The sequence below is a fragment of the Maylandia zebra genome, linkage group LG15 (assembly GCF_041146795.1).
Source record: "Maylandia zebra isolate NMK-2024a linkage group LG15, Mzebra_GT3a, whole genome shotgun sequence".
NCBI lineage: Eukaryota > Metazoa > Chordata > Actinopteri > Cichliformes > Cichlidae > Maylandia > Maylandia zebra.
The window spans coordinates 1,756,244-1,781,371 of record NC_135181.1 but is presented as its reverse complement, the minus strand read 5'-3'; the positions used below and the strand labels follow the sequence as shown (position 1 = coordinate 1,781,371).

Below are 25,128 nucleotides of genomic sequence, written 5' to 3'. Positions count from 1 at the left end.
AGAGAAGCTCTGCATGGTGTTGGTGCACAAGCAGGTTGGACTTCTTTGCTGGAAATGAGATGTTTGCTCTCACGGTCATGACAGAGAGTCAAAAGGAGAAAGAATGGTCTCAAATGGAGTAGTTATAGCACCCTGATCAGTACCTAATTATTATCTCATTATTTAAAACTTTCTTTAATATGAGCAGCTGCTATTATAAAAGTTTACTGTATCTATGACAGAAAATAAAGCAAAGCTAAATAGTTCCCCATTAGTTGGCTATGCAGGACCAACTTTGGCCAATAAGGAAATGAGTTAGCAGGTAAAGTCTTACTTTAAAAAAAAGTGAGAAAATGATATGCAGTGGACATGCCACTGTGAATAAAGCTGTGTGGGAGCTTTTCCTCAGTTACAGTCTCAGGCGTTTGTCACACTGTGAGATACATGTGAAAATAGAATTGCATTAGAGTTAATGACCAAGACCAGGATAATGACCATGGCCAGCCTCCAGAGCACACATGTGCCAAAAACCACAGCTCCTCCTGTGGCCACTTGAAGCTAGTGCCAGTGCCTGTAGAGTCGCACGGTGCAACTCACAGCATTACAAAGTGTGTTTATACCCAAGAATGAAATACAGTGGGCTCGGCCTCTGTGTACAGTTTAGGGTGGTGAATATTTTTCTAATGTGTCCTGACGCAGGCTGTTTGTGATTTTCTGACAATTAATTTAATCTCTGTTGTGTACTTCAGCTTTGATGATGAAATACTAGCATTTTATTAACCTGACCTAACCTACTCAGGAACATGGCACGTATCCATCTGTCTAAGGCTACGTTCACACTGCAGGTCTTGATGCTCAATTCCGATTTTTTGATCAAATCCGATTTTTTTGTCTGCTCGTTCACACTACAAATAAAATGCGACAGCAAACGCGCTCTAGTGTGAACGCTCAAAGCGGCCTGCATGCGCAAAAGAAGATGTCACACACAACGCGCTCTGTTTAGACCCAGAGCAACAGTGTTGTGTGACTGATGGCCTTAATATAAAGACTTCGGTCTTCACGTTTCCCAATTTTTGCTTTAAGTTATTTTGTTATTGACATAATAATGTAAATAACCTAATAATGATCCTTATTGCTGTTTTAGAGGAGCGGTGCTTCAAAGGATAGCTGCAGATTTCTGTCAGAATCTGCAGATTATACAGTACAAAGAAAATGTTTGCGTTGTCTTCCCAACAGTTTCACTGACATCTACACTGGATGGCCAGGAAGCGTTCGCGATGTCTTCTCGGGCGCTTCTCTGGCGCTGATAATTGGCTTCAGTCTTGTGTCGGTGACGTAAAAGGCGGATTTAATGCGACATGACCGTTCAAACAGCAGTCGCTTTCTAAAACATCGGATATGTATCGGATTCAGCACCACATACGAAAGTGACCCAGATCGGATTTGAAAATATCGGATTTGCGCCGTTCACACTGTCATAGCATGATCGGATATGTGTCGCACAGGGTCAAAAAATCGGATTTGATGCGCTTTCGCCTGCAGTGTGAACGTAGCCTAACTGAGCCAGACACATCCCACCCATGAGATGGGCGATTAGGAGGTATACAAATAAAATTTACATCTCATTTTTATTTGTCAGAGAAAAATATTAGAATAGAGTAGAATTAGAATGGAACAGCCCTTTATTGTAATTCTACATGTACTACAACATGCACTGATAAAAGCTATTTTGGAGAGAGGTATATATAATTATGCAAATCATGTAAAATTTACTCTATTATTGCACTCAGCCAAGGAATTATAAAGTAATGGGTTAATTATACCCTTTTCCTAACAGTAACAACATTACATTAGAAAATACAGTAAAACAATGAGTCTTATGTTCCTAATTGCGCCAGACCGCGCTTTTTGACCAAGCGGGACAGGAAGCAAATTCTGGGTCCTTTTTCCGGCTTCCAACAAACCCGATCGAACCACAGAAGTGAAGGTAATCTATTTACACAGGGTGAATAATATATAATAGCGTATGCAAATGGTAATTTTTGATGTGATGAGCTATTACACTTCACTTGTATTGCTTACGTCTGTGTAATGCACCATTACTTGAAATAAAACTTTGAATCTGCTGCTGTCTGTTAACCGTCTAGACAACTGCCGGTAAGTTGCAATGAAATGTGTTCAGCGAAAGACTGTGGTGATCTGAAAATGATGTGCCGGGATTGTGGCGTTCTCGGCGGCTCTAGTGACCCTCGAGCTCTCGACTAGCTATCGAGCTGGTGGGTAACAGACGTCTCCGAAAATGTTGGAGCACTTTTGCAAATATGCGATGTCTCGATAAACGGAGCAGATATTTGAAGTTTACACACCCACATTCTCGCCTGAAAATATGTTAAAAGTTTATTTTGTGACCCAGAAAGATTAATAAGAGTAATTTTAAAACTTAGTAGCGGCCGCCATTGCCGGAAACTGGAGTTTGGCTGGGCCGCAATATGAATTCTGGGATATAGTGGGTCACGAAGGACACACCCGACCCATCCTTCAAATTCGAGGAAAAGGAGGACGCATTTGTCGGCTGCATTCGGAGGAGTCCACGAATTTGGACAGCCTTCGCTGTGGCGTAATCGGTCTACAAATGTGGCCTCAGGAGGATGCAGCCCATGAATTTGAATCACAGTCTTTGCAAACTACTTTCCTGCTTTGATAGAAAACAAAATGGACATCAGACGATTTTTTTGAGAAATGAGAGGCGCAATCCTTAAGTTGTGTTGGCTCTGCTTCTGGGTCAACACATAAAACAGGTAAACAAACTTAAATCCTGTATGTCTTTGAGATTCTATGAACATTGGGCAGATCATTCCCAGCAGTCGTGTTTTAAACTCTTAAAAATCAGCTGTTGTTTCTGTCTGCGTCTCCCCATTGATCTGTAGCTCCTCATCATCGCGGAGAGTTCACGGAAAGCTTTCTCTCAGCTGTAACTGGCGGCTTTGGTATAGCAGCACCAGAACTTTCTGAAAAGCTCTGAAGCATGCTTGCTTGTATTTAAAAATGTGCGCGGCAGTAGTCGCTTGTTCTGTCATGCAGACACAGCTTTGCTCACGTATCTGCTTCATTATCCGCTCAGATGATCGCACTGCGTGGAAACACAGCAGCATCATGAACTCCAGCTATAGAGAGATTTTTCAGAAGGAAAACAAATAAATAAAAAAACATTCATGTTATAAATATGAGATCTGGTCTGTCATTTAAAATGTATTTTTTTTTGTCCCCTTCTTAGATCATCGAAGAGTTCAGATGCATCACCAGTTTCGTTGGTGGAGACATTCATGCTGAAACTTGCTGAGTACACACCAGGTCTTTTGCAGCTTATGCCTGCTAAAGGAGGAGCTGCTGGTTCCAAGATGAGACCTCTGCTGGACACTTTGAATGACGCATGTTATTTGACTAAATTCACAAATATGTAATTATGGAGGGCTGCAGTGGGTAGCAAGAAGGTCCTGGGTTCGAATCCTGGCCCAGGGTCTTTATGCATGGAGTTTGCATGTTCTCCCTGTGCATGTATGGGTTCCCCCGGGTACTCCAGCTTCCTCCCACAGTCAGAGAGCATGGCTGTTAGGTTAATTGGTCTCTCCAAACTGTCCTTAGGTTTGAGTGTGTGCGTGCATGGTTGTTTATCCTGTCTGTCTCTGTGTTGCCTTGTGATTGACTGTCCAGGGTGTACCCAGCCTCTCACCTGTTGAAAGCTGGAGAGAGGCATCAGCCACGTTTTTGTTTTTAATTCAGTCTTAATGTAAGTAAATCACTCGACTTAGTCTTTTCACTAAATTGTATCTCCCTACAGACACAGAGCATTGAGAAGAAAAGGGATCTCCTTATCTGCTGTCTCATTAGCTACCTCGGGGAAAGACAAGAAGATCTTTTTCATGACTGCCAGGTTTGTCATATTGATAACAGATTACTTATTAACTCAAGGGATCCTAATGTTCTTCTCTCCTGTCCTCTCCTATCCCCTGTTCTCCCCTTCTCCATTCATCTTCTGTCCACTCCCCTCTTTAGATCAACTGAAATGTATTGAAAAAGCATCTTAAATAAAATAAAACGTGTGCATGCTTTTTGTTTCTTTCTTTTTAACACGTAGGAATGTGAGGATTACACAGACAATATGATGAAGGTGATCGTGATCCACAACATCATGGCTGAGGAGGATCCATCAGATGTGACCGTTGTGATTGAGGGAAACCAAGTGATGGAGGGATGTGGAAGCCGAGCAAAGGCATGTGTACTGCTGATGGGACTGATATATGCCCTCAACCTCGAATATCTGAAGGAGCTGAAGAACACATTTGATACTTTTCAAAAACTTTTTTTGGAGCTTGACGGGGCCAAACTACTGAAAAAGGTCAAAAATAAGCTTGTGCAACACACACACGTTTCCCCTCCTGTTCCCAGAGGATCTTTTGTCCAGACATAGCTTGATGGAGCTGTAATTTTTCTTCTGACAGCAAGCACAGATTTAATGTTGGTGTTAGTGTTCTGTATATGTATCCACATTTTTGATAACGTACATGCACAGAAGCAACCTTGTAGAGTTTCTGTGCTTTTGGCTTTTAAAATGGACTAAGTGGCCTTTTTTGTCCGCATTAGCTGTTGTGTTGCACTTTATTCTGTGATTTTATGGAATAAAAACATTGAGATGATGAACCATCTGAATGTCTTTTTTGGGGGGTGCATTTTACCTTATATGAATAGGTGATGTTTATCAACTGACAATTAAATTTTATTAGTAATTATAAAATTAATTTTACCTAATTTCAATGAGTAAGTAGCTGTTGAATATATACGTAAATATGGGGTAAATTTTAAGTATTTCATAGCTTTTTATTGAAGCTATTTTATACACAATATATTGACTTAAATCTACCCCAGAAAAGTCCATGCAAATTGTTACCTCAGATTTATTGGGTAAATTCTTACAGTGGGCCCTTTGTTGATTAAATTGTTTCTAGCTTAAAAATCTAAACTGCAGACAGAGTGCAGGTTAAAGGCGCTTTGATTTTCAAATTTGCAAGATAGTTCCATCCTTTATTTACAGTGAGTGTATTTCCAGATGGAAACACATCAACACAAACCAGCCAAACGTTTATAGCAGACTGAATGTTATGGAGTGATTTCTTTCTACAAACCTCGCTCACCCATTCACACACTTCCTGTTCCTAAGCTCTTTTAACCAACATTCAGCCACTCTGAGGCCGACTCAGGGTTCACTATGATCATCGAGGACACTTTGACGTGTAGACGAGCCGGGGACTGAACACGATAAGCAGACGATCTGCTCTACCGACGTCCTGATTGTTGCCTGTTGGACATGGAAACATTTTACTCTGATTGCTGCACACCAGTGACCAGAAACCGAATGCTGCAATGATCATGCATTCGGGGGACGTAAATAATCAGGCTCCTCATTTTTTCAATAAAAAAGTCATATTCAGAAAACGATCAAAACCCGGATAAAACTCAAAACAGGAATATTAATGTGCATTCAGTGTGAAGCTGTCACAGTGGTAGAAGCAGCAGCAACTTACCCTGATTTCACTTTCCCTCTCTGCACAGCAGCTCTGTGGCATCTGGACTGCCTCCATTTTTCTTTTTTTTGCGAGCATTCATTTTAATTCTAATGCTGGAGTATATATAGAGAGCGAGCTGCAGAGGCTCAAAGGAATGGCCAGCCGAATGTTCCCAGGATATCTCTCCACTGCAGAAAACTATTGATCCATCTGGTATAAAGAATCTGTTTTTCTGGGCACAAGTATTGGCTTCACCTAAATTCACTTGTTGTGGAGGTATTTTCACGGTTTGACTAGAAGAACATCTGTCAGCCAGCACACACAAACACACACACGAGCAGGCGCATAGATTCAACGCCCTCACAGAAATGAACAGGTTGTCTCCAGTGGAAAAAAAAAATCACATCCAATGCTAATCAAATGAATCAGTTTAAGTGCATTTCTGCCCTCCTATTTATCAGCTGGCTCTGTCTAAACAGCCGCTGATAATGCTGTGCGGTGCACATTGAGGCAGGGGCTCGTATCGACACACAGTGGGCGCCCATTTCACGCCTGCCCAGTTCAGGGGCTAATGAGTGCAGTTAGCATCTCTCAAGTGGGCCTGCACAGTAATCGAACATCATTAATTCTAGTGCGATTCATTTTGTAACCAAATCACTGATCAAAGTCCATTTCAGCCTGCTCTAATAGTGCCCGTGGAAAAAAATAGATGTATTAATGCCAGGTCTCTGCATATCAGTAAACAAATTACGTGGATTCCATACGTGTCGGCATCCTTGATTAAATGCAATGATTACATCTGAGGTTCAATATTAGTTTTCATCTTTCAGCAAAATGATTTTTGATTAGCTTAAATCGCTTCCCGTCATCCGGGGATCCGACTCGGATGCCAGAGTCTTTCAGTCAGTTTTACTAAAAGTTCTCTCTGAAAATTAAAAAGAAACACGTCAAGAAAATTCTGGTTTGTTTCTAAATATATAAAAAGTGTTAGAAGTGATTAAGTTGTGAAAACATTAAAAGTTTCTTGTGGCACCAGGACATTAAATAGTTTTTCATAACGTTTGACATTCATTTGCAGAAGTCATGCTTTGATGATGCACTGAAGGCATATTTATCAAGATACTCCCCCTTCAGTAGTCCACATAACTCCTCTTAATTTTATAGATGATGTATGTCTTTCATAATGACAATCCAAATTCATTCTTCAGACAGGTGGGTAAGACATGACAGTAATGTTTAATGAAGCTTCCTCAAAGAGCAAAAATCCCTGCATTGTGCAAGCAGGAAACAACAAATGCTCGATAGAAGAAAGTCTAATTAAAGAACAAAATGGGGAAAAGGAATCCAGAAGAAGAAAACAAGGCAGAGGAGAAAGTAGAGACTAGGGCTAATTTGGAAAACAAGATAGAGACCCACCTAATTGGACTGGAAGAAGACAATTACAAAGGCAGAGGAAATAAAAAAAGGCAAAGACAGGAAGGCAGCTGATTAGCAAAATAAAGCAAGAAACTCCAAAAAAAGACATGAAACGGAAAGTTAAACCCTTAGAAGCTCAAGAGAACGGACGCCACCAAATAAAAACAGGAACCATACGAACATTTATCCTCTAAGCTGACCTTCATATGATTATCGTCACTGGCAGATGCGCACACCCACCGCTGATAACAATACGCGCTGTTGTCATAGTGTTTTTAAGTCAGCTTTGTAGGTTACAAGTCTAGCTGGTGAGAATGCGCCGCTGTATTCACTGTATAAAATCCCAATACAGAAATCTCAAAAGCTGTAGTTCCTATAGTGACCACATGAGGCAGATTCTCTAAGCATGTTAAAATGTAACCAGCCAATGTTACCAGCATTAAAAACATAAAAGCATATTGTTGTTACTAATTTGCAGGTACATGTGCCTGTGCCATAGGGAGTATAAAAAATGGACGTACCCCTTGGGGTCTCAAAAGTGATACTAATGTAGAATTGCTTTAAACTCGCCTTCTTTTTAATGGCCAGCAGGGGGCGACTACTCTGGCTCTGAAAGGACTTGCTCTGCCCAGGCTGTAAAGAAGCCTCCTTTGTTCTGTGACTTCAGTAGGTTTAAAAAAACTACTTTATGGGCTCATTCACTAGTTTTAGTTGAAATTATTATTATTAGTTTCAGGTTATCAAGAGAATGGCTCATAACTAACAGATATAAATCAGTGTGTTAAGGCACAGCGGGTTTTTATGTAGGAGCAGTTTGGTTACATAGAGTCAGTTTCATGTGATGCTACATAATGTTACTGTGTTTGGATTATTATGCTGGACTTGTTAACTTTAAAAAATCTATGAAAAAAATATAGCTAATTCATGAGTAATCTATTAGGAGCAAGAGATGGGTGTATATAAATATATCTATGTGTCACACTTTTACATTTTTGGGTAGTGACAAGCATGAATAAGTAAGCAGTTGCTAAAGCGCTCCATTCCACCTCTTGTTTGAGGTTTGAGAAGCCACATTTTTAACACTGAGTTTCTTACTCTATTGAGAGGCAACAATTGTGTAGTTGTCTCCTACACTTTAAATGCTCATTTTACAAGTATTTGGCAGGGCAATTGTCAACAGCTTGAAGCACAATTGGAACAGACTGGAAGGAGGAGAACAATAGAAGGAAGCTACAAAAACCCATCTTTCTACCTCTGCTCTTAAAGGCCCGCAGGACCACAGAATGCACAAGCAGAGTTCAAGAGCAGCACAAGATCTGTTTTCTTCCCCTTTCATAACAGCTTTGAGATTCCTGGGTATCGTCACCCAGCTCTCTGCAAAGCCCCCTATGCTTAGTTGACCTGGTAAATATTCCCATCTGCGAGCACGGTCCAGCAACTACTGGTCAAAACCTCCAGGTTTCCATCTTACAGCTGAAACATACTAAAAATATGCAGCAAAGGAAAACAACCCAAGAATGAAGAGTCGTACACAGAAGACCCTAAAAAAGCAGAAGACTCAATTTCATGTGTAATCTATCACAAAGGCTTCCCATGGAGCAGATAGCAGGGTCACTAATGATGACACCTCCTTCATCAGCAAGACTGAAGGAGGTGTGTTTTTGCCTTAAAAGCCATCATCATATGTATTAATCAAAATGAGTGGTGTCGAGTTTCTTTTAAAGAAAGAAAATTGGAGCAGGAGCCTGTTATTCCCTAAATGTTTAAATGAATATTGTACTTTAGATTTTGCCTTACTTAAAATTAATGCGTTCAATTACATTCGCAGATGGAGAATAAAGGAAAGCATTAGGGCAGAAGTGCAGAGAAGAATAAATGCTGCAAATTTTATTGTGAACTGTTTTCTTTAGTATCAGCTGAAGTGAAATGATCACAAATTCCCAATTCATAATTGAAATAATAATTCATAATTATAAACAGCGTGTATCAAAAATAATGACAGGATTTCAAAGTGCTGTAATTCCACAGCCGTTCGCCGCTAACAATAAAAACGTGGACTGCTAGAAATAACGGATTCGTGAGTTTCGCGGTAGCCACTGTTACGTGCTGGTACAGCACGTTCTCACTCCCAAAGCGTAACATTTTATGCTAGGTGATAAATCGTCAACATATTACGCTTCCGGGCACCCGACATGTCCCTATATTACGATAACGAAAAAATGAGGAAACATGAGAACCGTTTGGAATGAATCTACACATGCATGTTCGTTTTACTTAAATCACTTCGGAAAAAACGATCTAATGTCATTAAAGTGCTGGTTAGGGTTAGAGATAAGGTCAGGGTTGGAATACAATGCTGGAACGTGTATTACTGCGGGAGCGTCATTCTGCTGGATTTCATCCATAACGCGGCGCGTAGCATAAGAACGCTGAAGGTCACATTTCACATTCCTCAGGAACGCCTCTGGATTTGACAAATCGTCAGGATGTTACGCCTCGGGAGTGAGAACGGGCTGGTTCGCAAGTACATGTCTGACTATTGTTTGGACATGTGTCGTACGTGTGGAGGGGGACAAACTGAACACTTGTGACCACAGTCAGTTTTATATGTAACACTTTATACTCAACCATGAATATTATGAACTAGTACCGTAAGCTTGTGTCCATTACTGTACTGTACACACACTTACCTATCAGTTGTCGCCCACCCCCGACCCCAAATCTGACTTTATAGTCCATAAATGGACAGGTTTCTTTTCTTTTTTTTTGCCTGTCCCATTTGGTTCTTCAGCCGTCAGAATTGTTGTCTGAACACCAACAAGGAGACCCGATGGATTTACTTTGCCAAATGGATCATCACGGTCTTGCCATATTGGTCTATTTGATCGACCTTTGTTGTCATTATTTATTTTATTTTATTTTCAGTTGTTACAGACGGGACAGACATGACTGAGGGACAGGAAAGTGAGAGAGAAAGATGAAGGGAAAGAAAAACAGAAGGGAAGAGGGATAGTGAGAAAGAAGAGAAAAACAAATCTCCTGGATCACCTGTTGAGAGAAAAAGAAGAGAAAACAAGCAAAAAAACAGAGCAACATACTAAACACAACACCATCACATTAATCTAGCTGAGTGTAAACAGCAGTAAATACTAAATATTGAATGTTGTTGTGTAGCAAGCAGGGCCGACAGCACACAATGTGCTTTGAGGTAGCAGCCAATAGAAGTGTAGTTTATGTCTATGAACAGTGAACACCTGTGTGCACACCTGTGTGGATCAGCACGCTTGTATTCAAAAGGTTTCCCCATGTAATGGTCTGCTAGAGCAGCGGTCCCCAACCCCCGGGCCTCGGACCGGTACCGGTCCGTAAGTCGTTTGGCCACGAGAGTTGAGGCTCAGGTTTTCAGCATTATTTTGTTAGCGTTTTTATCGTTAACTCGGTTTTCCTGGGTCTTTTCACGTGTGTTATGAATAACTCTTCTATTTTTCAGTAGCGGTACTGGTTTTATTTTGTTGTATTTTTCCGCGACACCTTAAAGGCCGGTCTGTAAAAATATTGTCGGGCATAAACCGGTCCGTGGTGCAACAAAGGTTGGAGACCGCTGTGCTAGAGGATGTAGAGAGCCATAGCCCCGTCCCCCAGGGCATGAAGAAGGCATGGAGGAGATCCAGGCCCCAGACATCCAGAGGCCCCAGAGTGCGAGAGCCCAAGGAGGACCACCGGAGGGCTCTGCCGGCAGCCAGCTGTGCCAGAGTGAACCAAGCCGCAGGCCCAGAGGCCGGAGGCCCGAAGGCCCCCTACGCCCCGGAAGAGGCTTGACCGAGCAAGAGGCACCAGGCCCCGCCAAGTAGTCACCGGGAGTGAGCTGGTACATACCTGAGCGCCCAGCCCCAGACACCAAGAACCACCAACGCACCGACCCCTGAGGGCATCAGTTACCGACAGGGAGTGTGGTGAGACAGGCCTTTGGACAGGTTTCTTAAGTACTACAGAATTATTTTATGTGTTGGGTTTTTTAACGCCAACAAAGTTATACAAGCGAGAAATTCAATCACCTGACACACAGATGGGTTTTTTTGCTAAACCAGTGCAAACGCTTTTAAACAAAACTAACCTTGTTCATCACTTGTTTATGTCGTTTCCTGTTCACCACTTTTTGCAGTTTGCTTTCTTTCTTGTTTTTTATTGCATCCATTGAATGTTTTCAGCGAACTGCGCACTCATTCATTTGCAATTAAACATGAAATGGTTTGTTCAAGATTTTCTTGGAAATTGTCATTCCCTCCTCCTCATTTGCCATCCTGAGTCACTTCAGCACTATGCTATGCTGCACAACATGCAGCGGGTTACGCTTAGCTGTAGCACTTATGGGAAAATGCAATTATTCCATTTCATCCTCATGCAGAGTTTACAAGATGCTCCCACCTCTGAGCCTTCTTTTATAGCAGTAATTATAACAATAAAATGATGAGGCACTATAAAGTGTCTAGTATGCCTGCATCAATGAAAACTCTACCGGTGGGCATTATAAGCCACTTTCACGTTTTTGTTCATTTGGTTGAGAACATGATGGAGCAAAAACAGACTGAAAGTGTTAAGACAAAAGATATATGCCAAAGTCAAACCAAATATTTAAGGAAGCTTTACATGGCCTGTATTTGTATAGCGCTTTACGCTACATCCAGTCATCCACACATTCACACACTGGTGATGGCAGCTACCTTGTAGCCACAGCCACCCTGGGGCGCACTGACAGAGGCGAGGCTGCCGGACACTGGCACCACCGGGCCCTCTGACCACTACCAGTAGGCAACGGGTGAAGTGTCTTGCCCAAGGACACAACGGCTGAGACTGTCTGTCTCCACCCAGCAACCTTCCGATTACAAGATGAACTGCCAACTGCCACGATTTCCCCTATATCACTTTAGGAAGTCCACCCCAGCCTGCATTACTAACTTCTTTTTAAGTTTGCCTTGGAGCTAGCCGAGGTGCCAACGCATAAAGCATGGTTTTAGAAGTGTGCTACTGCTGGTCAGTCAGCAGAGTGTTTGCAAAGACTTTAAGAGGAGGAACATTACACCAGGAATGAGCTACCTTATTCTCATCAAGCAGCATGTCACAGCAATCTCAGCTCAGCAACAGCAACTTCTTCCTAGGGACATCCCCAGAACCATACATCCCTACATCCATGTTTTTTCTCACCCTACACCGAACTTGAGGTCAGGGTGTGGCTGTGACAGGCCAGGTAACCCGGATGGGTCACCAACACATGGAGACCAGAGATGGGCTCCATCTGATTACTTTTTTCAAGTAACGAGTAAAGTAAGGGATTACTATTGCAAAAACGGTAATTAGATCACCGTTACATTCCCGTAGGAACGCTGCGTTACTGCGTTACTAAAACCGTGATTTTTTGCGAGAATGTCTCACGACAGTGACGTAAGCGAGTGCGACGTTCGTGACAACAGCTGTGTGCAGATCAACAGTGGATCACATATCGAGTGCAGAGAGAGTATGAGCGTGCAGCGTTTAAAGCGTGGAAGTACTGACCTTACTTTGAGTTTGATTCCATAAAAAGTGACAAAAACATTAGTGTCCGCTGTGCGTGGGAAGAAAACTTCTTTTTACAGCGAAAAAAACCCCTAAACTTCCGAGCAAGCACCGAGTAGCTACGACGTAATGGGAAACTCACAGAGAAACTCGCGGATTCTTCCACTGACCGCGGCACACCTGCACCAGGGTAAACCTCCGCCTACCCCACTCCTGCTTTACAGGTGAAAATAGAGCAACAGGACCGCTGAGTCTTTGACTTTATTTATGTTCTGCTGTGTTTTACTTGCATCTATTTGAAAGACTGAGTGTAAACACACACAAAAAAAAAATTTATGTGCTGAAATGTGCAGAAAATAGGTTTAAATGTTAAACAAATTTCTTCCAGTCAGAGAATGTTGCAGATAATAAAATGTTTGCTTAAAGTTAAAAGATTAAAACGAATAAAACAAGTTTTAAAAAGAGACTTTTCCATTTGATTACATTTTGTATGATGGATTATGCAGAAAAAGAAGAATTGGGCTGAAAGATCTATCACTTTATCACCTATTCAGGTTGTAAATCGTGTTTTTAAAAAGTAACTAACTAAGTAATTAATTACTTTTGAAAATAAGTAATCAGTAAAGTAACGGGATTACTTTTTGGGGGAAGTAATCAGTAATTAGTTACTGATTACTTTTTTCAAGTAACTTGACCAACACTGATGGAGACAGACAACCACGCAGTACCATCAGATAACTTAACAAGCACTGGACTCAGGGTGGAAGCCGGGGCACCCAGGGGAAAACATTAGAGCAAATTCTATGTAAACAGCAAAGAGGAAAATTGGACTGAAGCAAAGGGAATAAATCATTCTAAATTATAAAATGTCACTGATATATGTCAAAGAATGAGCTTTTCTTAAAGGTGGAAAGGGGCCATAATATTATCATTTGGGAGTAACTGCCCTAGCTAAAAAGTTTGCCATCAGTACAGGCATTTGTGTGTGTGAGGAGTCAGCAAGAAGTGTGTCAGTTCAGTGGAACCAAATAAGCCTGTGAGCAGTCAGCAAATTATACTGGAAACAATGGCGAACAACCTTGGGGCACATCCAGTTCCCTTAATAGCTGGTGTTCAGGGTACTTGAACAAACATTAGGATAAATATGGAGTCTCACATCATGAAAGTGTTTAGTCAGGTTACTAGTCAGGTGTAGAACTCTACAAAGCTTTGACTTTAACTGTTTAACTTTAGCAACCCAGTAGAAGCAGTTGGTGTTAACAAAGCACAGTCCCACACTGCACCAGGTAGTGAGTATTATACAGCACTGATATTAGGGCAGTCTTTCAAAGAGTTTGAAAAACATGCAGATGTAACCAAAGCCATCAAATATTAACTGGAGTAACAACAAAAGAAAGATGCTATCGCAGTTGTGTCTAGCTAAGAGGCATAACAACCTTTAAGATGTGAATTCTCTCAGAAGCAGCTGATCAGTTCTGCAGTGCACCAAGAATGCAGCCTTAACAATCTTTGGGTCCGGTACAATGGCTCCATGTGTTTGTCCTAGCCCCAACCTCGCACATTCTCCAAGTGCATTGATGTGTATGTCCTGCTGCCTGTCTAAGATGACAGAGATGGCACGGTGCCCGAAGACCCTTTGCTGCATTCCAATGGCCATTAATTGAGTACCTGCCCGTCATCTTGTCCCTGATTGATGACATAATTAGAGACGGGCCTGTTTGATGGAGATGCCTGGCAAACTCCTCTGTCTGTTGGCCTTTGTGAGGTTGTGAGGCCCAGGTCCCCAGAGCTTTGGTGTGTCGCTAACCTTGCCTCAGCACAAAGAGGACTATGCCTTCATGTGCCTGTGTGTGTGTGTGTGTGTGTGTGTGTGTGTGTGTGTGTGTGTGTGTGTGTGTGTGTGTGTACATGTGTGGACAGTGTTCCCTGGTCCTGCTCTCCTTAACAATGAGCACAGCTTCAAGCTTGGGGAAGCTGATTAAATTAAAGTGCCTCACAGGCAATCATGCCAAGGTCAAAGAGATGCTGTGCAAACTGCTTTTGGCACCAACTTTCCTCGGTGTGCGGAGACGCTTATCAGCAGATGTGTGTGGTTTGGTTTCGGGAGTGGCTGAACGCTCGTGGATCGTGGAAAATTGAATTGTCACTGTTGATTTTGCTGCTTGCATATCAGGGAGAAAATGAACTTTCAACAATAGCACAATATGAGGTCCTGGTCTGCACTTTGGATGACAAAGACGAGCGAGAGAATGGGCCCTGCCTGTATCAGTGAGATTCAGTCGAGTGTTTTTGGTTGTTGTTGGTTTTGTTTCTTTTTTTGGTTTCTTACACCGTGCGTCTTTTGTCCTGTCTCCCTGCATTCAGCTCCAACCATTCATGGGAGATGAAAAGGTTTCCTGCAGCTTGAATCTACCAGAGGTGTCTTCCTGTTTAAAGGGAGTTTTTCCTCCTCACTGTTGCCAACTGCTCTGTTGCCTTATTGTTGGTCTTTCTCTGTACTATTGTACCTTACATCATAAAGCACCTCGAGATGACTCTTGTTGTTATTTGGTGCTAGTGGTGCAACGGATCAAAAATGTCACGGTTCGGTTTGGATCGGATCGGATCACGGTTTTAAGTCACGGATCGGATCAATTTTCGGATCAGCAAAAAAAAAAAAAAAAAGTCAAAAATGTAACATTTACTTATTTACTTATTGAAGTATTTTTTGCCTGTTAAAAACCTTCAACTCTAGACTCATTCCATGCAATTATTAAAAAAGAATGATGATACAATATAGGGCAGTATAGGTCTTTGTATCTACCACTCAATTCAATTCAATTTTATTTATAAAGCGCAAAAATCACAACAACAGTCGCCTCAAGGCGCTTTATATTGTAAGGTAGACCCTACAATAATACATACCGCTCATTATATCGCACTCCGCTGTGATACAACGAGCGGTCACGTAGCTTTGCGTTGACCTGGAGCTCCACCCATTTGTAGTAGTTGGGCAACAGAAGATGCCTGGGACAGTTCAGCCATAACTTAAATCTTTTCCTGCTCATACATGCTTGGAACGATCTTGCCACTAAAGTGGACGCGCAACAAGATATCATAGCGTGGCTCAAGCACGTTCATCGTAGTTTAAACCGCTTGTTTTGCACAGCAGAATACGGCCTCCCGTCTGCAGCTAAACACCCCAGCAGCTTCTGTAATAGCTTTAGCCCGGTCGGACTGGGCAGCAAAGGGCTGCTTAAATACCACAAACTCCTCTGCTCCTCTGCTTGGACCGCTAGCGCTGGCCATAACTATCGCTGGACTGACCCAATACGATACCATACACGTACTTTTTTTCTTTTTTTTCGAATCTTCGGATCACGTGCGTACCGAACCGTGGAGTGGGATCGGTTCGGATTACGTATCAACCGTGATCCGTTGCACCACTATTTGGTGCTATATGAATAAAATTGTATTGAAAGCTGTAGTGTAGCTATATTTTTGTTAAGCTATGCTAACAGTAGCATATAGTGAGTCATAACGTTAACAAATTGATTGGAAAGTTAAAGAGACAAAGAGCTGTTTTGTATGCCACCAAAAATCAAAACCATTCGAGGGATTTAAATTAAATATCACACGTATATACGTCGACCAGTACTATTCAGAGTACTGTGATTCTTTTCCATCCCATTGCACCGTCAGGCAGGTAATGCTGCAAAATTATTGTCAGACCAACAAACCTGAAAGTGGAATCATTTTTGGAGTTATTATTCTTAACATTAACATTAAAATTATTCTGCAGAATACTCAGAAAATAAATAACCTCTTAGGGTACAATAGCTTGTCACTGGGGGGCTACCCTCTAACGCTGCCATTGTACGCTTGAGAGCAGGTACATGTTTTTGCTTTGTACCTTACAGCTGAGGTGGTGACAAATCTTTTATAACAATAATGATTTTTTTAAATAAGACGTAAAAATCTGAAGCTTGCTTTTCATCTGGATGTCGAATTAAAAAAGAAACACAATGTAACACAGTGCACAGCAGTGCTCAGCAGTGCCGGCAGCATCGGCGGTTTGTCTCTTTCTTAACATAGCATTAAACATGCATTGTAGAATTCTCCATCAAGGCTTTGAAAGGCATCTGTGGCCACTAAAGGGCGAAAGGTTCAGCAGCTCCCTTGTGCAGAAAGAGTGCTTACTGTAGAATTTCCCCTCAGTGAAGTGAGTGTTGGCAGGACCACAAAGTCTCACATTCAGAGACTTGTGGTGACTCTTGATCACTTCCCTGAGAGAATTTTCCCCCGACTCTAAAACCTTGGCTAAAATGATGCTGCTGATTTGAGTGTGGCGGCGAACGGAGCCTTCAGAAAAAAGCAAAATCGATACAAAAGGTTTTCTGTCTGGTGGAAAGATAAAACAGGGGGGGGAAATGCTATCGCTGAAGCAAGCTCCCTTAATGCATTTGATTACTCGTCCACCTCGTTCATATTTGCTTGTTTACCAGGAATAACTGCCTTGTTTGAGGACCTCTCCTGTGGCTCGGCTTCTTGTGGTGTTGACACAAGAAGTGGCGGCACAGTTATTGTTTGTCTGTCCTCTCTGTGGCCTCATAAATGCAAACCCTTTTCTGTGTTTCTTACTGTGATCGAGCTGGCTATTACAATTGCAACAATACTAAATAAGTCCAATAATTACTACCTGTAATAACAAATTTGTGCCTTAATGTAACAGTAAAAAAAAAAGTTTGAGTACAGTATTTATTTTTTTTATTTATTTAATTAGCTATTAAGTAGCTAGCTTTAGATTTGTATTTGTATACCACTTTGTTTTAGTCTGATGATGAACCTCTTCATCATCACACTGATGACATGTAAACATATACAGAAGAAAACAAGTCTCAAAGTATTCACTGCTTTTCATTTAATTTAGATGAAGAATATCTAAATGTAAAATTGACATTCATATGGATTTCTTCCTTTTCAGCGAGGGGGGCACCACAGACTGTCTCACCTTCCTCACTCTAGTGACAATTCCACCTGAAGGTTCAGAAATGAACTCATTCTATAGCCCATATGTTCTTATACCTATACACCAATTTAGTGTACAGCATATTGCATTATTTATCTTGTGTGGTGAACACAGATGCTTCCATGCAGGGTACACAGTGTCACTGAGTGGTTTAATGAGTGCTAAAAGATCTGAAACATGCTGTATGCTATAGCCTTCAAAGTCACCCAATCTCCCAGAATCCAATTAAACTCCTACATAAGAATTCAGAGGAATACGCTCTTCAACATCAAAACACCACATGAGCGAACATCATTTGAGAGACTGTTGCTTCATTCGGTCCCTGTTAAAAAACTGTGTAACAAGATCACAGAACACAATTCTAAATGTCTAACCAAAAACAAATTTATTAATGTATTTAAATATATTATATTTATTTAAGTTAATTAAAGTCTGTTTTTTTCTTTTCTGTACATTTCAGTAGTCATCACATTTTAAGATTAAGTTTTCATGGTTAAAAGTCTATATGAGAAAGGCACGATTAAAAGAGGCCATGTTGAGATATTGTAGCAATAGAATTGTGTGATAATAGCACACTGACTGCTACATAAGCAAAAACACTATCCCCAAAGTCTGGTGGCAGTCATTATGCTGCAGGGGAAGCGTCTCTGCAGCTTGTTCTGAACAACTTGTGAAAGAAAAGGTCATCTAAAAAACAAATAATAATAAAGTGTGCAAATCGGTCTCTAAAAAGATAAAAAAAATTAAGGTCAAGTAACAGCAAAACATTATCACACCGACTGTCATGACACAGGCACACAAGAATGCAGATGGACTGCCTCACGCAGCTTCACAGAGCTGGAACAGTTTGGCAAAGAAAAATGTGGAAATTCTGCAGCGTCTTGGCTAAAACCTGAGACAGACTGATACGCACAGAGGCAGGCCTACAACTGCTGCCAAAGACGCCTCGACTGAGTATTGATATAAAGTGGGTGAATTATGCAATCAATTGTTTTGTGTTTTTTCCTTGGGCTTAATTTAGATCAATTTGTAGAGATTTCTTTTCACTTTGAGATTTTTTCAATTTTTTAGAATAAAGCTTAATTAAACATACTCTGAGTCAATGTAGTAAACACTGCTCAGTGGCACACCACCGGTCCTATCTCTCCTGCCATGCAAGACAGTGTAACAATTTCTTGGATGCGCACATGCGCACACACATACACAAAGATGTACTAAACAACCAAAAAGATGCACTAAACAAAAAAAAGAGACACTAAACAACCACAAAGATGCACTAAACAAAAAAAAGAGACACTAAACAACCACAAAGATGCACTAAACAACCACAAAGAGACACTAAACAACCACAAAGATGCACTAAACAACCACAAAGAGACACTAAACAACCACAAACAAATCAAAACAACCACAAAGAGACACTAAACAAAAACAAAGAGACACTAAACAACCACAAACAAATCAAAACAACCACAAAGAGACACTAAACAAAAACAAAGAGACACTAAACAACCACAAACAAATCAAAACAACCACAAAGAGACACTAAACAACAAAGATACTAAACTACAAAGGAACTACAAAGGGATCAAAACTCCAGACTTTGTAAATAGACACAAAGATCCAGTAAACAGCAACGAGGATACTCTAAACAACCCCAAAAGACACACTAAATAGCTACAAAGAGCTCAAAACAGCCACAGAGACAAACTAAACACCAGAAAATGCATTAAACAACTAAAAGATACAATAAATACCAGAAGAGATCAAAACAACCACGTGCCTTGGTACGACTTTCTTGTATCTTCATTCTTGTATTTTGCTCGTTTGTGTTGTTGTGTTTGCACATCTCTGTTGCTTGTGGGGCTCGCACACAAGAATTTCACTCGCATGTGCTGTGCCAGTGTGCCTGCACATGTGATGTGACAATAAAAAAAAAGTGATTTGATTTGATTTGATTTGACTTGCTAAACAAACACAGAAAATGCACTAAATAGCAATAAGAAAACTCTAAATGACCACAAAGAGGCACTAAATAACTACAAAGAAAACTAAAAAGCCACAAAGATGCTCTAAATAACATCAAAAGGAGATCTAAGCAACCACAATGGCTCCCTGATCAAATACCAACAAATACTACTATGTGTCCCTACAGATGATGAAGTCCTGTCGTAGAAAATGTGACCAGAAATAATGAAACTTCGTTATTATTATTATTATTATTACTAGTAGGCGTATGTCTCAGGCGGCACGGCGGCGGTGCTCTGGACCAAAATGGTGCACAACGCTCAGTGTTTTGCACATTTCTATTGCACTGTTGTGTCTGTATCGTTCTGTTCTGTCTGCTGTTGCACTGTCTTTGTTTTGCACTTTTTGCACACTTGCACTTCAGTAGTCCTGTGTTGATTGTCTGTTATATTTCATATGTAGCACCATGGTCTCATTTTACTGTGTACTGTGCCACTGCACATGGTTCGAATGACAACAAAGCCACGTGACTTGACTGGTATTACGTTTTAACATTATTAGACGTCAACACTTCCTTGTTTTAACTGATCAAATGGAGTATTTGCTCTATTTGCCTTTTTAGGATTTCACCTCAGACGCTGTCGTTTCAGTTTCTTCACTCATAAAATGTTCCGGCTTTTGATTGATACTTGCTGTCCACAATCCATTTAGAATGATTGTGATTCACTAACAGCTACACAAAGATAAGAACTAAGCTGTTTTATGTCCTTATTTTCTGCACAAGATATGAGCATATCTATACATATACACTGATGTGACAAAGATCCAAACCTACAATGTCCTGTGTGAAGATGTGATTTTTTTGATGATCTAAAACATTTAAGTGTGAAAAACATACCAAACAAATAGGAAATGAAGCGGGGGCAAACACGGTATTAGTGAATGAGCCCCACTGTTTTCATCTTCTTAAGAAAAATACCAAAAACTGCTCCAAATTTAGATATCTGTCTGGATCCAGGCACTCAATTCATGCATTGTGCTAGTGGAAGTTTGGTGCTTGGAGGGGGTATACAGCCTCACATTGATCCTAAGACGGGCGAGGACCCTTTGGAAGCCTGTGGCCTGGAGCACCTAATTGGATAATCTGTTCGTGGCTGTGAGATATTTGTATTAATAGCACATCATGTAATCTAATAATTGTCATACCAGAGCTGAGGACCAAAACAGGTTTATGTTTTTCTGTATTGCCTAAACTGTGACAGTAGAATAACTGAAGCTGTATATTTCATTTTATATGCAATGTATTTATTAATAATACAGCATTTAGCTATAACCGCAGCTTATCTCGTATGCAGTTTATAAATCGACAGCTCTTCGTTAAAACGGTGCCTCAAGCTGAAACCTCAATTCAAAAGTTTCTAAATCTACTCTGATTGTATACATGAGCTGCAAAAACACACAAGAAAACTCTGAAAGAGTATCAATGTTTCTAAAGGTAATCCATATTAGAGTGCAGTATTTTCCCTCCACATCAGTATTAACACCTCTTTAATCACAAGCCACTCAGCACTTTGCAGAGCAATTGAAGAGGTAAGGCGCTGGAGTGTTGTTTGCTTACATGTTTACAGGCAAACACCATCATCATCACCACCAAGTGTTTGACTAAGCAGATGAGTGACGAACAGTGAGCCCGTCATAAAAGGACGGCGCTGATTGAGCGGTATCCAATCAGCAGCTGCTTTTATTCCTCTGTGGTTTTCAGGGGTTGTCTGTGGCTAATGACTCACCATTGGAGTGCCTCCACGTCCCATGGAGAGATTCAGATCTGCAGGCCAAGCTTGAACGCTATCAGATGCTTGTGTGTGAACACCAGTGGCGTCTGTAGCATATGCTTAATTGGCAGTTTGAGCCTCTGCTCTGCTGTGTGTTCCAAGTCATTAACATGTAATGTGCACTCCGGACCCGGGGCTCGTAAGAACCATTCCTAGTCGCCATAACATTTAAACAGTTTTGAGGCGCACTTCCCCCAGCTGTGAGACAAAGAGCTTCTGCTTTTTGTCGTGCAGTCTCCTCGCCAGTATCGCCGTGTGAACTGTCACCACCTTTCCCCCAGCGAAAGCCTCCTTTCACTGCGTTTTCTCGTGGGATCGCGCTCCCGTTCGGGCCACGGCTGTTTTTTGTCTCTGCTATTTACAGCAAAAAAGAGGAAAGAGAGAGGATGGGGAACAGCCAGAGTTGTTAACAGCTTGTTAAACATGTCTGTTTAATTCAACACCACTCTCACCCCTCGGCCGGCCTCAAATGCAGCGTTTGTCTTCTCTAATGCTAATGCACTCAGCTTTTATAGTCCAGATATAGAGAAAATCAATTCATAATATCTCGCTGTTCTGTGCTTTGAGTGGATGTGTGAGACCGTAATGAGCTCCCAATTTAGACTGAAATGTTTGTTTGGGGCTGGAAAAATTTGAGAGGAAGTAGGCAGGTTCAGGGAAAAGACCAAAAAATAAATAAAAAGGCGTTTAAGAGAATAAAACAGGCACTTTAATTCCCAACAGGTTTAGATATTTTGTGTGTGCAGGTAGTTAAAGAGTGGTGGAAACCTCAGCAGGACATTTACTGTATTCCTCAAAGTAAAGCGAATGCTACAGGAATCATCAATAAAAACATGCACTGTAGCTAACACGCACACAGCGACACACATACTTTGTTAAAAATCATGTGAAGAGCTTAGAGCTCATTAGGTACTGCAAGCTCCGGGGAAAAAGAAAACAACTATTGCATGACAGGAAATGAACAAAAATAATATTCTTCAATTATGTGGAAACCAAAATTTTCCACATGATTTAGAATCAACATGATCACGAAGAGATAAATATTTGGAAACAAGTGTCTGGATTTTTCCCTTTTTCCCTCTGCTTTGGGAAGAAAATATAAACTCTGGTATTCAAAAGAGTATGAGGTCAAATTAGGGATACAGAGTATTTGTGGCAACAGTGTTACATGCCAGGATTGCTGGATTACCCTAAGACCCTCCCCCAAAAAACTGCCTAAAGTTGGAGATGTGTCTTATAGAGATTTACATGATAATGTTGAATATTGGAGAGACTCATATATTTGTATTGTTCATGCTATGAATGTTAAGAGACATAAAAGTATAGGTGTCTAAGCCTGCATTCTTTGAAATGGTCAGCAGGGGGCATTAAAAAAGACTTCTGATTGTTTAGAAGTATATGGACAAACGGAACTCCGCCCCCTGCTCTGTGACTTCCTTTACAGCTTTATGGGCTCAACACCTAGTTTCCAGGTAATCCTGAATAAAACCTGAGTGTCATTTGTGGCTTTGAGATTTTAGATCAGATCAGCGCCCAATGGGAATGGAGAACACGCTTCAAACTGGGTCGTCAGTAACCAGTGCGTGAGATCATGGTGGCGCCGTCCATAGTTTTTACTGTCTACATTAAGAAAGCTAGCTGTAGTGCGTTTTCCTGTACGTAACCTACAGGTGTATTTCAACAAGATGAATGTATTTATAAGCTTGTGCGCTTTTGGCTACCTAGCGCCCACTTGCAAGGTGTTAGCATAAATATCCTGGGTGTGATGTAATGTTTACTGTAAGCTCAGTGACTGCATTGTCCAAGCTGACAGGAAAGGCTAAGAAGTGTAACCATGACCTTTTGTTCATATCCACAATTTGATTCACAAACAGCAAGGGTGTCATGAAGGAGTCAGAGAGCGCGAGCTTGCATCATTAACTGCTACTGCTGCCGATAGGAGTAGAGCGTCGAGAGTGGACGTGATGCGGACAGGTGTTACAAACTGTTAGCCAATAATGTTCGTCTTTATACCACAGATAATCCTCCAATCTGAAACACGGCATGATCAAGATTTACAAAAGAGATTTACTTTTTTTATTCAGTAGAACCCAAAATGAGAGACTGAGCCCATAACCTCCACAAGACAGTGCATAGAGAGGTCAAGACCTATAGACTCCTGCACAACATATTCCACATGTTCTCCTTAATGATTCATCATTTTTTTATATACTGAAAACAAACCCTGCCAGTCAGAACCAAGCTGCCATCCCACAGAGAGCGTCAGCGATGACGGCACTCTCGCAGCTAAACATAAATAGAACTTCTCAAAGGTAAATCAAGTGAACTGTATTTATTTAAGAATCCCTTCTTTGGATGCAGTTTTGGATCAATTCAGTGAAGTCGATTAAGGACGTGCACAGCAACTCGTGATTTCTAACAGACTGTAAATGAGCGCACATCAAAAGCAACTTTCCTGCGTTACATCGACTGCAGATGTTTGCCTGGCGACAACCACTCAGCACTCTTTCCATCACAAATGGGGGAATGTTTTGCTCATCAAAGCCGTGTTTCTGGGCCAGCAGTACTGCAGCACCACGGGTTTTACTTTCTCCAAGGAGGGTATTTATGACTTCGGCCTGAAGAATGCAGTTGTGAACAAGGAGTTCATGACTCGGGGAGATTACGTGACTCGCAACGATCCTCGCTGCGGTCTCGCATCGCAGTTGAGCACTTTCTCATGTCGCTGTGGTGAAACTTGGAGGCAGCTTTGTATGCAAACCTACATTTGCTTATTCGATAAAGTACGTAGAAAAGTAGAAAGCTGACAAGATGAAATGAAACACAACCAGCACAGGTTGCTAGTCATTCACCAAGCTTAATTGCCAGTTAAATCAGTTTGGTTGCTGACGTTTTATATATCACTATTGGACCATTTCAAAGCAGTGGTGAGGTTTGACCCACGTCACACTCGGCTGGGGACGATGGATAATTATCATATTTTAAATCTTGTTCTGAGGAACCTATTACAGCTCCAGAAAGGCGCAAACTGGCTAATATTATTTCTTTGTCTTTTGATTGGTCAGATAAACACAGCTGAGGTGAAACTCAAAGAACAGCCAGTTTAGTCTCAGGATTTCCTTCCATTGGTGATATTCACCCTCATAGACGCTTCAACCCTACAGAGGTTAGATTTTCTGCTTCTTTTTAGATGTTTCTAAATGTAAGCAAAAGAATAATTATAACACATTTTCTTTTGCTTTCTCTAAAGCAAAACTTCACCCAATCGTCTCAGCAGAGCTTCAGTGATGTCGGTGAACCTCTCTGGGCTGAGACCTTGCACATGCTGAACTTAGATCTAACATGAAAACAAAGAGAGAGAGACCATTTCCTCCTGGTCACCTCCAGAAAGCTGGGAGAACTTTGCTTTCACTATTCATCACAGTCTCCATTCATTATGGGCACTACCAGACGGCGAGTAGCGCTCAAGGTCACAGCTGCTCCGTCCCACCTGCAACGGCTACTCCTCTGACCCACTGGCCCGGCATATGGAAGTGCTATCTTGCTCCGTGTGCTCCAGGAGAGAAAGTTAAACTTTAATCTGGCTGGCTACTGGGGAATTTGCTCAAAGTTTCCTTGGCAGGTGGCGTTTTAATTATTTAAAATGTTCACATTTAGTCTTGCCACAAATGACTTCTGAAGAACAACAACTCGAAGCCAGAACGACCAATTTATTCCATTTCGCCCTTCCTCCTTGTTGTGATTGCTGCGCATGCATAAACATCTTCTCTATTAAAAAAAACTCATCCAGCTCAACATCATTAATATTGTATTT

At 41.2% G+C, this 25,128-nt stretch overlaps 1 long non-coding RNA gene across 1 annotated transcript; it reads left to right on the top strand.

The window, feature by feature from the left end:
* The first annotated feature begins 22,736 nt into the window (after positions 1–22,736).
* LOC143412568 (uncharacterized) lies at positions 22,737–24,862 on the top strand. Its single transcript, XR_013093079.1, has 3 exons — positions 22,737–22,786; positions 24,380–24,480; positions 24,565–24,862. It is a non-coding gene; the product is annotated as an uncharacterized LOC143412568 (long non-coding RNA).
* Positions 24,863–25,128: the final 266 nt, after the last annotated feature.